Raw genomic sequence first — 15,631 nt, 5'->3', positions numbered from 1 at the left:
TATCCAACGGCATCAAAACTCAGCAAAAAAAAAAAGGCGCCATGCTTCTATTGTGTGCTTACAACTGCGGCGCTACCTTTTTCTTTTCTCAGAAAGAAAACGCAGACCGCCCTGCAATTAGCAGCAAACCCATGAATACTTTCTTCGTTAACCACAAATGGTTCTTTTCGCGATGAGCGGGCTCACATATGTTCTAAATATGTTCAGTTTCATTAGGCGGCGAAGCGCTGTGGATCTGCTATTTTATTCAGGAAGGCAAACAAGAGCTGCATATGTGCAACATAAGTTGAGGAGAATGGGAAAAACTCAAGGCACTTGCAGAGTGCCTGAGATGCTCGGACGTGATGATTTAATGTGGGATTGCTCCCAGCTTGTTTCCGTCAGCCTTGTCACTAGCACAGATCAGCATGATCCAACCGATGATGCTCCAACTGATGATGCTCCTGCCCTTTGCCAGCCTAAAAGTCCTTCAGAAAGGTGGATTTGGGTGCTGCAGGTGACCCACTTTGGCAGGGTGGTTGGCCAGCGTGCTGCAGTTCGTCTATGCTGCCCAGCAGCAGGCCCCCAGGCGAAGGGGCCAACTGCTCCCTGACAAACAGTGACCCTTTCTGAAAAAAAGAGTTACCAAAGGAGGCTGCAGCAGGATGTGGCACTGATTGCTTCTTCCCACAGGGTAGGGGGGGAAGCCACCCCAAGCCCAAGCCCCTGCACTGGGGGACAACTGGGCCTCAGGGTGCTGCGGCAGTCCACAAGCTGAGAGAGATGACTGGGGGCTCCCCCAGATTTTCTCCCATTGAAGAAATTTGAAAAAATCTCGCTCAAATTTTTCCATTTGTCATCACTAGGGATTTTTTACTTATTGCTTGTGTGTTTCTCTAGTTATCCAGTCAAAATGTTTCAAGTATTGAAAATGCACATTTTTTTAATAACTCAGAAGCACATTCACTTTTTCTTATTTTTTTTTCAAACCATTTTGGACACAGGAAGCAAAGCAGCAGGTTCTTCAGACCTCGGTGTCTCTTTTCTGTTTCTCCTCAGAAATCATGGTGGACCAGTTTTAATCCACATAGCAAGTTCATACAGAGAAGCAAATGAAGATTTGTGTAAATCACATTTTTTGTGTAAACACACACAGTGTTAAAAATATTCACACCTCTAAGCATTTCCCATCACGTGTGCACTAATGAGTGGATTATGAAATATGTCTTCTGTGTCTTACACTCGGTCCTTCTGATCTTCTCTCTCCCACCAGAAGGGACCCCAGGGAGGCTGGCCCTGCCTGTGGGCAGGGAAATGTTGTGAGAAGTCATAAGAACGTGCACTGTGTCCTTGATCCCTCCCGAGAGCTGGAGCTACTGCATTACTGACGAAATGTCAGGGGACTCGGCATTTGTCGAGGAGACAGTTGTCTCCTACAGAATTGTGACCTGTTGGAGGTACCTTGCAGGGGCTACAGAAGGTGATGCTGACTGGGTGTCCATCCATGCCTGCAGCCGTGCAGTGCCCTCACTTAAATTGCATGTACAGAGCGATATTCCTCGGAAATAAAGACAGCAAAATATAAACAAACAAATACATCTCAGAGGGCCCCAGGAAAGGAGCTGTAAGAAATTAATCTGTTACTATTTGCTGATGGTGTAGAGGTATGTTTTAAATGCCTGATTTGTGGCAGAGAAACAGTTGTAAAGCACCAAATCAAATAAACTAGTGAGAACTGCCTTTGTAGGAACAACAAGCAATCAATAAGTATCCTAATGTCTGCAGCTACTCCATTCATTTTCCTTCCTCCTAAACCCAGGAATTATATTAATAATGTCTTCAGCTGTGCATGGGCTGCTCCGTAATCTTTGTGCAGTGCTGCTGAGAGATCTTCACCTCGGCACACCCCAAGCCTGCTGCAAAGAGCTCAGGAAGCATGGAGTTAAATAAGTTTGCCTTTTCCTCCATCTGAACAATTGGAATCAGCAGTTTGCATTATTTTAAAAATGAATGCTTGGAATCAGCAATTTTCTTTTTCCCTTTTTTTTTTTTTAAGATCTTGAGGCTTTTTTTTATTTAAAGTGGAAAACTACATTAAGTGCAAGGCACTCAACAAAGAAACAGTCATAAAGCCTAAGTATTCTTAGAGTTATAAAATATGTCCGTGGTGGCAATTCTACTGCCAACAATGAAGTTTTAAGCATTAATATGCCTTCATTGCAGTTTTAATGCCTTAATATTGACTCTATAGCTCTTTTGGGTAATTTTGCTTTCTCTGGTACTTGAAAGGTGATGATGTCAGCGTTCTTCATACTGATTCATATGCAGGTTGATGAAGCTGAGTTATTTATTGAGTTCCATTATATTTTCTATAAACATTAGTTCTCAATAAACAGAGACATTTAGCCGAGGGTTTATTTATTAAATAGGTACTGTACAGATGGTTTTGCCACACATGATGTGCTGCAGAGGATATTACTCAGGAATAATCAGCTGTGTTATAGCTTGGCTAAATTAATAAGATGATAATGATGAAATTGATGCTTTTGAGCTAGGCTTGGTAAATGGTTTTTGCATAAACAAACTGATAAATTTGAGAAGCAATTACTTGCTTGTCAAAGATAAAAACACAACAGGGCCCATTTATAGTTAGGTCCTATTTATTTTTAAAGATTGTACCAGATTTTATGTTTAATACGCTGCAATTAAAAAATAATACTTAAATGAAGAATAATAAAAAACTAACTTTCTGAGCTCTCCTTCAAATTTGAAGATGCAGCATTGCTTGATTAGACATCAAGTAAACTTTTTCAAGGCTTTCACTACATCTAGAAAAAATGTAATTGTTTTATGAAAGATGCTGCCTGGAGTTGTGCAATGCAGACTCTGGCAGCGCTTTTGGTAGCAGTATTTGCTCTAAAATCAAGCTGGATTTCATATAGAGAGACACAGTCTGCAATTCCCCATTTAATGTGGATTTTGCAGCAGCAAAGCGAACAAACCACACGTGTACTCCCCACACGCATCACCTTCATGTACGCAACAAAAAATAATTTAAATGGGTGTGTATAGATGTGTGTACCTGTGTATGCACAGTGAAGACATCACTTGACTTGTCTACCAACAAACGTGTGTGTTGTGTGGTTTTACATACCAGGAGTAGATTATTTCTGTTTATTTAGAAAAACAAAGGGACAAGTGATGTGCAGCCCTTCAGGTGGTCCTGCTGGCAAGGACCTCATGAGCATCTGACACTATGTTCCCAGAGTGATAGCAGGCCTCTACAGTGATCATGGTTGGTGGTTTCCATCTGAGGGTTTGAAGGCACCCTGTGAACATGCATTTAGCTTTGTAATGTCCCTGAGGGAGAGGTATTATTATCACACAGCTTGTCGTCACCTCCTCCTATGGGGACAGGCAGCTGCTGTATGCGCTGGTAGGACAGTGATGCTCCTAACAACTTCCTTTACCTTCTCATGCACAGAAGGAAAGGTTCAGGCCTTCGGTTATTTCTCTTTTTCCCTGAAAATTGCCGTGCTCCAATGGCACCTCTGTCTTCTACTTATAAATGCTATTGTGGGACCGTCCTGAGTAGATTATACCTGAGGAGTTGTATGGCCAAACATAGCAAGCCACACAGGCATGTCCTAACTTACAAGTTTCCATACTTTCTGACACAAAAGGCTTTTACTTGTAGCCTTACATCCTTACTCTGTGAGGATGTAAAGCAGTAGTAATGTGTGGGAGCAGTCCAGCCCTGCAGGAGGGCACAAGTCCAGCACAAGCAGGAGGTCCTGCTTGCCCAGGAGGACTTCCACCTGGAAGTGGCATGGCATCATTGGGAGGTTTTGCAAAGGGAGTAGGCACAGAGCCCTTCCTCAGGCTATTTAAAATGTCACACCATGAGCAAAAACAGATTTGTAACAATCCTTCTTTGAAATGTAACATATTTTTTTAGGAAATTTGGTCCTGAAGTAGTAGTGTAAGGTATTCTATGAATTTATGTGAGCAAATACTTCATATGTTTTTCTTGCAGCTGTTTGTAAAACGTTTAAGGTCTTATGCCAACCTGAAATTCTTAGCAGGGACAAGCAGGAGTCATTCTCTCAGACACAATGCCAACAATGGCTACATAGAAGAAAATTCATAACATGTCACAACATCAGCAATATATATAAATTCCATCACAACCAGACACAGTTTTTGCTGTTACTTCAGGCTGATTACCTGAATTATAGATATTCATTGTAACAAAATTAAACAAGGTCATTGGGCTAGCCTTAAAAACCTGAAACGAGGTTGTCTACAGTAGTATGAACCTCATTGATGAGCTTTACCCTGCCACATGGGTCTGGGTGCTGACCTGTGGGGTAGCAGAGCCATCACTTGACAGGATGGCTGGAGCAGCAAGGCTCCTGCTGCAAAACCCAAACCAAGGTGGCAGCCACCATCTTGGCTATGCCCAATTCCCACCCCCCCAGAGGGAGGTGAGTCCCCCTGAGTGCTGCAGAAGGGTGTGGGCATACCCCGGGTGGGAGGAAAGAAGCATCTGTCGCTTCCCAGTAAATGTTCCCATGTGTCTGAACCTAGACCTGACAAGCTGTACCCTCATGTAAATGGTTGTGCTTGTGGGATACAGAGGAGTAGGTTTGCGTTCATGAAAATAGTATTTATGTCATTAAAACTGTTTATAGACTTTTACAAATATTCACAAGACGTGCTCAGTGGTCTGCAGTGAGATTTGGCATGATGTGACTTTGTGAAAATAAAAAAATACAGTGTAGGTCAACCTGCTCAGCTTGGACAGGTTTGCAAGGAAGAGGGACTTCCTTGCACTGCTTCTCCAGGAACAAATTTAGCTCAGTGTGAATTGACATCCCTGCTGCTGAACTGAAATGTTTTTAGCAAGGACGTGTTGAGTAGGGAAAGGTGAAGCCATTCCCATGCTGTGGTACCACATTTACCCAGGCTGGGGTCAGTGTGAAATAGAGCTGATGGATGGCATGGGTTCACCTAAAAGTGGGTCTTGGCAAAAGACTTGGGTGAGACCTTTCTTGGAAAAAAAAAGTATATTCTTTTGGGCATTGCCAAGGTTCTTGCACTGAGGAGGAAAAAAAAATTGGAAAAGTCGATATCACTTCAGTACTTTTCAAAATAAAATTACTTTCTAAGTATTTCTGGAAATTTCATGTAAAAAAAAAAATTTAAGGGTATGCTTTGTTTTTTTTTTGAAAATGCCATGTTCGAAGAAAGTATTTACTTTTAAGTAGAACAAGACTGCTGCCAGTTAAGATTTTCTCCTCCTGCACAGCTTTACAGTACCCAAATATATTGTTGGTCAGTGAAAACCGAGACAGAATTTTCCCAAAATATTGCTGAAGTTTTTTCTTGCTTTAGACAAGGTCAGTACTCAGCCTTGGTTTTGGTAGAAGCGTCAGTTCGCCAAAAAAAATCTACTCTGAATAGAGAGAAATCTGGAGCTGCAGCTGCACAAGACGCCTGTGCTTAGGACTGCTGGCCGTGCCATGCCAGCACAGCCCTGTGCTTGGCCTCTGCCCGCGGGGCCAGGGCGGCTGAGCAGCACTTCCTTGCACGTTTCTGACCGTGCTGCAAGGAGCAGCCAAGTCACTTCAGTGTTGTTTGCTGTAACTCTTACACCTGCCTTAAAACCCAGCGTACGGCGGTGCTTTAAAATAGAATCATTCATTATTAATTAGGTCACAGTAAAAAAAATCCTATGGATGCATTCGTGGCCCTAAATGAGCCAATTGCAAATAATGTGATTGTAATGAATTCCAAAGGAATAAATAATGACTGAGCCATTAGCATAAAGTGCCAGTCACAGCTCTGCGCTGCCCGCCTGCCCGCCTGGCACCGCTTCCAAACCCACCCAGCCGGCCGCCAGCCCAGGCACAGGGAAGTTCCTGCCACAGGCTGGCAGGGGGGTGGCAGGGTCTGCCCCACCATGTGGGGATGCAGAGGGGGGTCAGGATACTTTGGTGACTCCTACTGGGCCTTGCAGTGGCATCAATCGGAGGACAGCCACACCAGAGCCCCTTTTTAGACAAGAAACAGGATAATGTGGAAACATGCAAGAAAATATTTTTGCACCTCTTGCTCTAATATATAATCAGAGCTTTCGTTCCATGGTTTGCACAGGCAAATTAGTTAGAAATTTATCTGACCAGAAGTTCAGTGTGGCGTACGTTTATGGTGAAGTCCATCCCTGTGCCTTTGTTTGCTCTCTGTCACGGAACAATTGTCTGCCCTTTTAGGAAATTCAAAATTTGTTTCTATTTTAATAGACGCTCCTAACCATAAACAAAAATTCACATCACTTCTGATTGCAGCGTGCTTAAAAATCTCTCAGAGGAAAACATCACTTGTAACCTTCCTTCTTCTACCCAGGGCATTGTCCCAGGTGTTTCCGGGAAGCCACTGAGCTGGTGGCAGCACCAACCTGTAGCAGGAGAGATCTGCACAGTGCTGGCAGTGACAGCACAGACAACTGAGCGAGCAGAGGGCAGAGATAGAAGGAAAATAAAACAGGATGAGGCTGGAGGGAGAGGGGTGCAGGGATGGAGAGGTTCTGGGAAAAAGAGCTGTTTTCTCCAAGCTGCATGGCTGTGCCAGGACAGAGCGACGTGTTGAACACTGCAGCAGGGTAGGGACCAGTGGCTCTGGGGACTCCAGCCTGGGGCAGAGCCCTCCATCAGCCTCACCAGGCACCCTGGCATACTAAATAAGTAGGTAGAACAGGTAGCAGGGTGGCGGTGGGACCTGTTTTGTCAGCATCCCCTTCCCTCCCAGCAGCCAAGCAGACAGGCGCGTCAGGTGCTTATGCCCCTCTTATGTCTGCTGTTAAAAAACCCAGCCAGGGAATGTCATTAGAAACAGCCACACCATCTGCCTCTTCCTCCCCTCCCCTTTAAATAAGGAAACACCTTGTCAAACACATCCCACTAAATATCCCTAACACCCTCCCGCACGCTTCGCGCTCAGCGGTTCACGGGATCGTGCACCATCTGGACCCTCGCACTACATCTTGGTGGCAAGGCCCCAGCTCGGACCCACCGCATGCCCCATGGCCACTGGAGGGTCACACATCCATGTGGGGCAGCAGGAGCTCACAGAGTTAAGCAATGAGTTCATGGGAAAAAAAAAAAAACAAAAACAAAAAACAGCAACTTCACATAATGTTGTTAAAGGTAGAAATTAACCAAAGAGGACCTTAAACACAGATATTTATTAACATGTAAATGGACTGAGTCAGCAATTAGTCAACAGTCAGCATAATTGAATAGAATATAGTAATGGAATTGCCATTTAATTATTCCCATTTTGTTTAAGGTAAATATTTACCACAATCATGGGGTTTCCATTGTCTTTTGCACAGAACATCAGTATCCATGCAGATGGTCTGTGTCAAAGTTTCTCAAGAACTTTAAAAGGGCAGGTTACCACCTCCTATCCTCGTGTTGGTGTTCCCTGATGACATGGGTGAGCGTGGCCAAGGAGCATTGCCCACTCTCCTGTGCTTGGGATGGGCCCTGTGGGACCCAGTGGCCAGTGCCTGCAGGCCCTGAGCCACTCAAGGTGGTAGCTGCGTGTGGTCTGGGGCTTGCACCGGCTCAGCTCCCTCCCACCCACAGCCCTGCAAACCCAGGCAGTGGCTCAGGCACACGTGTGCACACACAGCCCCCCACCCCTGCTCACTGACCGTGCAGATGAGTCTTTGTTCTTGGTGATTACTGTGCAGACAACACACTCACCCGGCTGCACCGAGACACTGCGAACGCACCAAGCGATGTGCTGATAAGGGAAATAGTGTGGAGAAGAGCCTAAGGAGATAGAAGAACATTATTTTAAATTATCTTGGACATAAAAAACAAAGTGAGGATTTGGCAACCTTGCAGCAAAACCCTCAAAACCAGTTATTCCTTTTAAATAAAAACAAAAATGAGAAACAGTAACTATTAGAAATCCCACCTGGTGCTTTCTCTGTGTTAATGATGCTTCTTAAATTGCATGTGGGTAAATGGTAATTTTGTCTCACACCATTAAAAACTAATGGAACCCTTGATGATAAGAAATGCCATAGCTAGCTTGTTGGAAAACGTTTAATTAATAAAGTAATAAAATTATTGTAAACTAGTGCAGTTTCACAGAGGATTCGATGGGATATAAAACAGATAAAACATCCTTGAGAGTTGGTACAAGAAAAAAATGCTTCTCTATAAAAAACAGCACTATAAACTTAAGCTGGTCTGTGTTATACCAAGTTAACACAAGCTGTGATGATACCAAAGGTATTTGGATAAGCCTTTCATGGAAAGTGGCAGGAAAACCTCCTGAGTGCAGACGGGTGTGCTTTCAAGGAGCAGAAGCCAGAGCACCTTCCCCTGTACTGGTGTGGGGCTGAAAGTGAGGGTTAATGGGAGCTGCAGTCCTACGAGCCCAGGGGAATAATTCTGATGGTGTTATTGCTGTTATTGGCCTGTCCCAGAACCTCCAGAGTCAGGGACACCACCTCCACTAGCCTGAGTGAGTTTGGGGTGAGGCACCATTCCACCCCGCTGCTACAGCCACTTTGCTGCATAATTTTTGTGAAGCAAGTGGCTGGCAGAGAGTGGAGAGGAGGAGTAAGACTCTTTCCTGCCCCAGGGAATGAGCCCCGATGCTCCACACAGCTGGTTTTCAGCTCTGTGCAGGTGGCCAGCTGGTGACGAGGGCAGTGGCACTGCTGCCATGGCTGCAGTACCAAGCGTTTACACGCTGGTAACTCAGTGCATGTGAGTGGCATCCCAGCTGCTCCACAGGTGAGAAGAGTTGGAGAGGGACAAGCATGGGGAAAAACACATGGGGAGCAAAGGCTGGTTACCCCTCCTCATCCTGCTGCTGACCCCAGTTTGCTCTTCACATCTTCCTGGAGGCATTTCCTTGCAAGCTTTGGGGTTGGTCTCCTGTAACTGGGAGACTGTAAAAGAGAGGCTTTCTGCATGGCATGAGGTTGGTCAGGTACCTCTGGTATGTACACACCCATGTACCAGAGCCTGTAAGTCTCCATTACACAGACACCTCAAAGATTTGCAGATGTTTCCCTTCAGGATGGGTGTAATCTGCCAGGTGCCCAAACTTTCATTTAGCCCTAAGACTAAATCTGCACATCTCAGTGACAAGCACCATCAACTCTATTCGTGAGTGCTCAGCCCATGGCGATGGGAAGCAGCAGGAAAGAACAGCTGGGAGAAAGGCACACAGGCAGGTCCTGGATTTCGGGCTGTCATGAGAGCCAGTTGCAGCCCTGGGCACTTGGCAGCCCCTGTGCAGAAGCAGTGCTGCTGGGGCAGCAATGCCAAGCAACACCAGCACTCTGTGATGTGCCACAGACAGACCTGGAAAGGTTTGGGACCGACATGGGCCAGTATTTTTCCAAACCACCGATGACATTTTTCTATAAAAAGCTGAAAGTGTTTCTGTAGTGGGCTGGCATGCCTTCTTTCCTCCCACATCAGAATAGTTGAGGCTCACACTGGGAAATGAAGGACGCTCTGCTGTGCTCCCAGTGTGGATGGTTTCTTTTACCAAGGCTTTGTACAAATACCGTCACAGCCATGGTTTCTTGTCTTCCATGTAACTAAAATAAGTGATGTTGCAGTATGTACAGCTTGTGCATTGCTGTACCACAAAGGTTAATCTTGTGTTCCTTAGTTGCTTATGGCCTGGTTGTGATAAGGGGATGATCAGACCTTACTCACAGAAAGTCTGGTCTCCTCACCAAGCCACCACAGACACTGCTATGCCACTGATGCAATCACTGCTTCTGGTTAATGTTTGCAGCAACATATACTTTCCATTTGCGTGTCTTTAGTTTCCTCAGCAGTCTCCACCTTGATCATTAGCTAGAAGCCATCCTGCTTATCTCTAGTTTTAAAACAAAGTGTGTGTTTTTTTAAAGCACATCAGCACGAATAATACTGCTGACAATGTCACCCACAGCCACCCAGTTGACACAACACCAAGGGCTCCTTACTCACTTTGGCCTCAGTGCATGAACAGACTGGTGATATAAGACCCTTTCCCCACCCAAGGCACCATCCACCTCTGGGAAAAACACTGTGGTTTTCCTCTTGTAGGCAGATTTATTTTTGAGGTAGCCTCAACAATGTGGGCACAGGGAGAAGGCTGCTGCTCATTACGGAGGCAGAGTGAAAATGTTCGTGGGGCTCCATAATTCAGCCACACTGGCAATACCAGCAATGACTTTTCTATTTGGTGGTGTGTGAGAAATGAAAACATGAGCAGGAGTGCACAGAAGACTGGTATGGCCAAAGCTGGGATATTTGTTCCCTGGCAAACTGCAGTTGCTCTTGATTTAGGCACCGTTTTCCCAGCTGATGTTTTGCAAACCCGGCAGAAGATTCAGCTTTCAAGGCTGTGAAAGTGAACGCGGGGCTGGAAGCCGCCCCTGCTCACACTGGCATGAAGTCAGGCCGAGCCTCCTTCTTTCAGAAGATGTTGCTTGTTCCAGGACTGTGGGGGCAGTTTCAGGACGGAGATTTAATCTTTTATTTTTCCCATATGTCATAAGTATGTCTAAGATGATGACAAAATAATAAATTGGTGGCTGCATGAAACTTTTTTTTTTAGCAGCTGTGTTTTTAGAATATTATAATTAACCATCCTTTTGCCTTAATCACTTAAAGATTTCTAAAATAACTAGGAGCTTACTGTACCTTCCCTTGATTTGAAGCTTTCCCATGTGGGAACCATGACAATTTTTTTAGGAAGGGACGACAGAAGAAGCAGGGCAGAACTAGAAACACAAAGTCAAGTTTATCAGTATAAATTACAGCATAAATTACTGAAATTACTGTAATAATTTTAACTTATAGCCATTGTACTAGAAGCAGGAAGAGAGGTGATATTGTATTTAATCTGCAGAATGATTGAGTCACTTCGCCTGGACTCATTTTTGCAGAAATTTAAAAGAAGTAAGTGCAGTATTTCTCAGAAAAAAAGACAGGGTGAATTGTGAGTAAAGGGAAAAATATTTGTCGACCTGCCAGGGAGAAGCACGATTAAAAGCTGACTGTTAATATAGCATGTGGGTGACAGGGCTGTCTCACCATGTGGTTCCTGCGCATGGCTCAGGTAAAAGCAGAGGGCTATAGCTAAACAACACTATACTGTCTGTCAATGTTAGGGGTTTTTCTTTTTTATATAAATGACATGTTTTCTTTTGGCAGATGGGACCGAGCCTTGAAGAATAAATTTTTTGGAGGCAAATTGGCTGCCTAGAAATATATGTATTTAGGAACCTGTCGGGTGCTGTGAGTGTCAGCACCACCCCAGCTGAGCTGGCCAGCACCACTCTGCAGCTCGCCTGCTCCAATCTCCCCACAGACCCCCCAAATCCCCAGCCGGCCACTGCCGGGTTGGAGCAAGAATGACAACTCCGATACAAGATTTGCTCTGGATATTGCTGATATTGCTTTGTGCCTGCCTTATAAAACTTCCCCGTTGGCTATTTTTCCAGCCAGGGGATTTTACCCAGATGAATGTGCTTGCCTCCCTCTCACCAGCTGCCAAAATCCAACTTATCTGTAAGTGGAAATAACGCCTGGCCTCTGGTCGATCAGAGCCTCAGTGCTCTTTACGAGAGGAGACGAAATAAAACCATTCCCCGTGTTAACAGCTGTGAAAGCCGACGTGCTGAGAGGTTAAGTGATTTGCCGGGTGTGAAGTAGGATGGTGCCTGGCTCTCGGGAGCCCTTTTTCGGGAGGAGGATGGGGGTGGGGTACCACAGACCCCAGCATCACCACCAGCCCCAGCCTCCCATAAATCCCCATTCCCAAAAGGGCACCTGGTGGGAGGGACCAACCACCTGTAATGTGCCTTACCCCAGACCAGGCATAAGCAAAGTTTTACCAGAAATAAAATTATATTCTTCAAAAATCCTCCTAAAATTTTGTACTGAAAGCAGGTGCTGGGTTTTGTGAGCCAGCATCAGAAATAGGTGGCAGCTGCGAAGATTTCTGAACATCCCAGCAGTGCCTAAGTATTGGGAGGTAAGCAAGGGAAGAGATAGATTAAGCCAGAATCCTGATACCTTGAAGCCTACAACAGTGCATATGCCCAGCACAGCCTTTTTTCTGCCTCGAGACATTTAGGCCTGTTTGTTTAACCAACAGAAGTGGGCACCTTTTAAGAGCAAATCAGGATGCCCAAATTAGAGCCTAAGTATCTATATAGTTCTTCAGTATAGGTGGTGCAGCATATGTTAATACAGCAGAATAGTTTATTTCTATAAATGTAATATTTATTGCCACTTTATACAAGGAATATTCTAGACATGGTGGCTGTATATGTACAGGTACAGGTAATAAAAAAGGCACTGTAAAAGGCACACTCAAAAATAAGCAGTGTTGTTCCCCAGTTTTGTAGGGTCGGTAAAACTGATAGCAGCTCCCTAGCAGTGGCTTCATCTCCACACTCACAGTGTGTGTTCTTAACACCTTCCTTCACTGCAAAACTGAAGTATTTAACCCAAAACATACAAACAAATCTGTTATTCTTCTCCTTTATTAACCTTCAGAGTCCTCTGAAATCGCACATGAAGAGAAAGCTCTTCCCTTTTCTTTTGTCTAGGAGAAGAGATTTAAACTTTATATACAAATAGATACACACATACATGTAAGCCTTCCCGTGTAATCAGGCACACACAGAGCACTTTGTCTTCCTCTCTATAAATACATATACACATATGTATATCCACAGATATGCAGGCATGTGTGCATATGTGTGTGTACAAAGAGAGAAAAAAAGACTTAGAAAATGAAAGACAAATGTTAGAGAATGATATTCCCAAGCCCTCAAATCCCTAATCATGAGTTTGATGCAATATTTGCCCTAATGGGAAATGATAACTGGCACTTTTCCAAAGCAAACCTCGAAGAAAGGAGCAATAAAAAAGGAAAATGCTAGCTTGGCAGTTAAAGAAAGAGGAGCCGAAGCGAGAACTGCTGTCGGAGATAATAAAGAATTAACCACAAACCCCTTTTCTATTAAGCACAAAAAAAGGATATTAAAATAACATGCCCCCTCCCTAAATGTTTCAAGGCTTGTGTCATGCTTCTCTGCTCAGCTTCCCCGGGATGTTCTGAGGCGCGGGGCTGCAGCCCCGTTCAGCCGCCTCCCAGCTCCTTCTCGTGCGAGGAAGCCTGCGCTGCTCCAACACACAGCAACTCACAATCACGCCCCTGGTTTTGTGAGCTTACACAGTACGTTCCGAATCTTGCCCTTTCCTACGAGAGGGAGTTTGGTTGTGGCCCATGACCCTGTGGACCTTCAGGCCCTAGCTGTGATGAAGCAGTTCTGCAGGGCTCCCTCTCCCCTTCCCCTCCCCTCAGGAGGCTACAATGCAGGCTGTGTGTTCTCCATACTGCCCATAGGCACAAAGAGATCAGTTAAGTATACAGTGAGTCCTAGTGCCCTGTTTTCTGGTTATAGCAGCAAGCATCAGTGCTTTCACCTTCTTGCTCTTACTACCATTTTTACACTTGGGGTATTTTCTCACTTTAAAAATTACATGTGATAAATTACACAAAAAAGTGCCACAGATCTGGGACAAAAAACTGGTGCAAAAGAATCGTATCAAGAGCAGCTAGATATAGGAGAGAAGACAACAGGAAGGAGGGCTGTGAGTCAGGAGGTACTTTTCCATCTAGTATCCCCCCTAGGAGCCTCCTGGGACATCCTGTAATGTTACTAGCAAATAGAGATGCTGTTCCCAGTGTGTGTGTGTGTGCCTAGTATGCCCTCATGCAGTGCTCCACAGCCAGGAGTGCACTAGAGAGCCCAAAATCAACACCATTTCTGGCAGGTCATGTGATGTGCAGGGTTTTGGTAACTGATTTTGCTCATTTTGTGATTACTCAAACCATTTTAACAGCAAAATCCAGCATAAATATCCCTTGAAATTTCCACCTCAACTGAATAGTAGATTTTACTATGGCAATTTTAAGTTTGCAAAACAAGTGGTACTCAGGGCACTACAGACTCAACAGGCTGAATTTACCCCTTTATATCAAGTCAAAGAGACCTTCAATAATCTTTTATTTCAAAGACATTTATGACCTAACTTTGGTTCATGAGCACATAAGACATTAATGACATGGAGTAGTGAAATGTAAAACTCCTTTGGTACTTTATTATTATCTGGGTCTTTGATACGCAATTTCACAAGAGCTAAACTAGCAGCTCCTTTAACAGCATTTTGTAGAGCTGGTCCTCACTTGTGTATTAGGAGTGCCCCAAAGCCAAAATGGCACAAGCCAAAAAGGTGAAGATGCAATAAGGAATCACTAAAACTTTGTCATAAATGTCAAATGAAGCATATCTGCCAGTAAGAGCTTATTTTAAAAAACAGTGTGTAGGTTGCATTGATCTTAGCCACTACAAGGGTAGAGCTTTAGAAGGAAAAGAAAAAAATGCCTATCTGTACAAGATGTTTTTTAAACCTAAACATCTTGCTCTTTTAGGCTTCTACAACTCTTTGCAAAGGAGGTATAACCCGCAACTCAGGAAACTACTAATATAATCTATCTTTCAGAGATGAAAATCAAAACTCCTTCCTGAGCTATGTCCATGCTGAAAAGCAGAGTTAAATATCAGCTGCTTTTATCTGAGTGCCTAAGTTTAAAACTACTTAAACAGAATTCTACCAGCTTTTGAATAAAAGCCCATTGTTTGTCTGCCAGTGCCAGTCTCGGTTAATTTCTACGCTGAGCTTAAAAAAAAAAAAAAAAAAAAAAAGATCAATAAAGGTGTAGGTGGAGAGGTTTAAAAAATAACTACTGGAAATGGTGAGCCAAGATCTTCGGAACAACTTGTCTCTGCCTGAGGTACAGGCAGGCTGGTTTTTAGATCAGTCACCTACAACTGTGGTGTCATGAAGTGGAAAAATACCACCGAGAGTAATTTTTAGCAGAGAACACCAACAGTTCCTCTCACATTCGCATCCAGTGAAACTCTATTCCAGTTAGATTCATTGGCAAATTCTAAATTCTTATTTGATTTATCAATCACAATTTTATATTGTTAATTCGTACGTTCATTAGACAAATCTATCTCTCTAAGGTAATCACTTAAGGTACTGTTGGCATGTGAACATGCACAAATGGATAATTCTTAATGACCTTCTAAGTTGACATATTTTTGGCATCAGTTTTCTGTATCCTAATTTCAAGCTGCCTCTCTGGTGTTATTGTAGGGCTGACTTCACAGTCAAGGAGGACATGCAATTGGAGGTTGTTAATAAGATTGTTCCCATCAGATATCAGCAGAACAAGGAACAATAAGGTCAGTAAGAAGTCCTCTATTTCAGCAGCCTTGGAAGAGAAAATGTTTGACCAGATTTATGACTTTTTCACTACTTCTACAGTAAATAATTTTTGCCCTGCAGATGTTTGGTAAAAAAAAAAAATTGTCAGGGAAGTTGGAACTAGATGATCTTTAAGATCCCTTCTGACTCAAACCATTTTATGATCCTGTGAAATGAAATACAAGTCATTCAGGCTACTGTTCTGCCAACTAGTCTGCACGATGCCCTCCCACAAGGCCAGGCCAATATCACAAATCTTCGACTGC

General features: G+C 44.0%; 1 long non-coding RNA gene across 1 annotated transcript in view; it reads right to left on the bottom strand.

The window, feature by feature from the left end:
• Window positions 1-15,631, bottom strand: part of LOC135417019 (uncharacterized) — a 58,412-nt gene that overhangs the window by 31,384 nt on the left and 11,397 nt on the right. Inside the window, exon 2 of the long non-coding RNA XR_010431865.1 lies at window positions 7,752-7,820. This is a non-coding gene — a long non-coding RNA (uncharacterized LOC135417019). The remainder of the gene's footprint in view (window positions 1-7,751; window positions 7,821-15,631) is intronic.

Source organism: Pseudopipra pipra, chromosome 7, assembly GCF_036250125.1.
Source record: "Pseudopipra pipra isolate bDixPip1 chromosome 7, bDixPip1.hap1, whole genome shotgun sequence".
NCBI lineage: Eukaryota > Metazoa > Chordata > Aves > Passeriformes > Pipridae > Pseudopipra > Pseudopipra pipra.
This window is presented reverse-complemented; position numbering and strand designations above follow the sequence as displayed.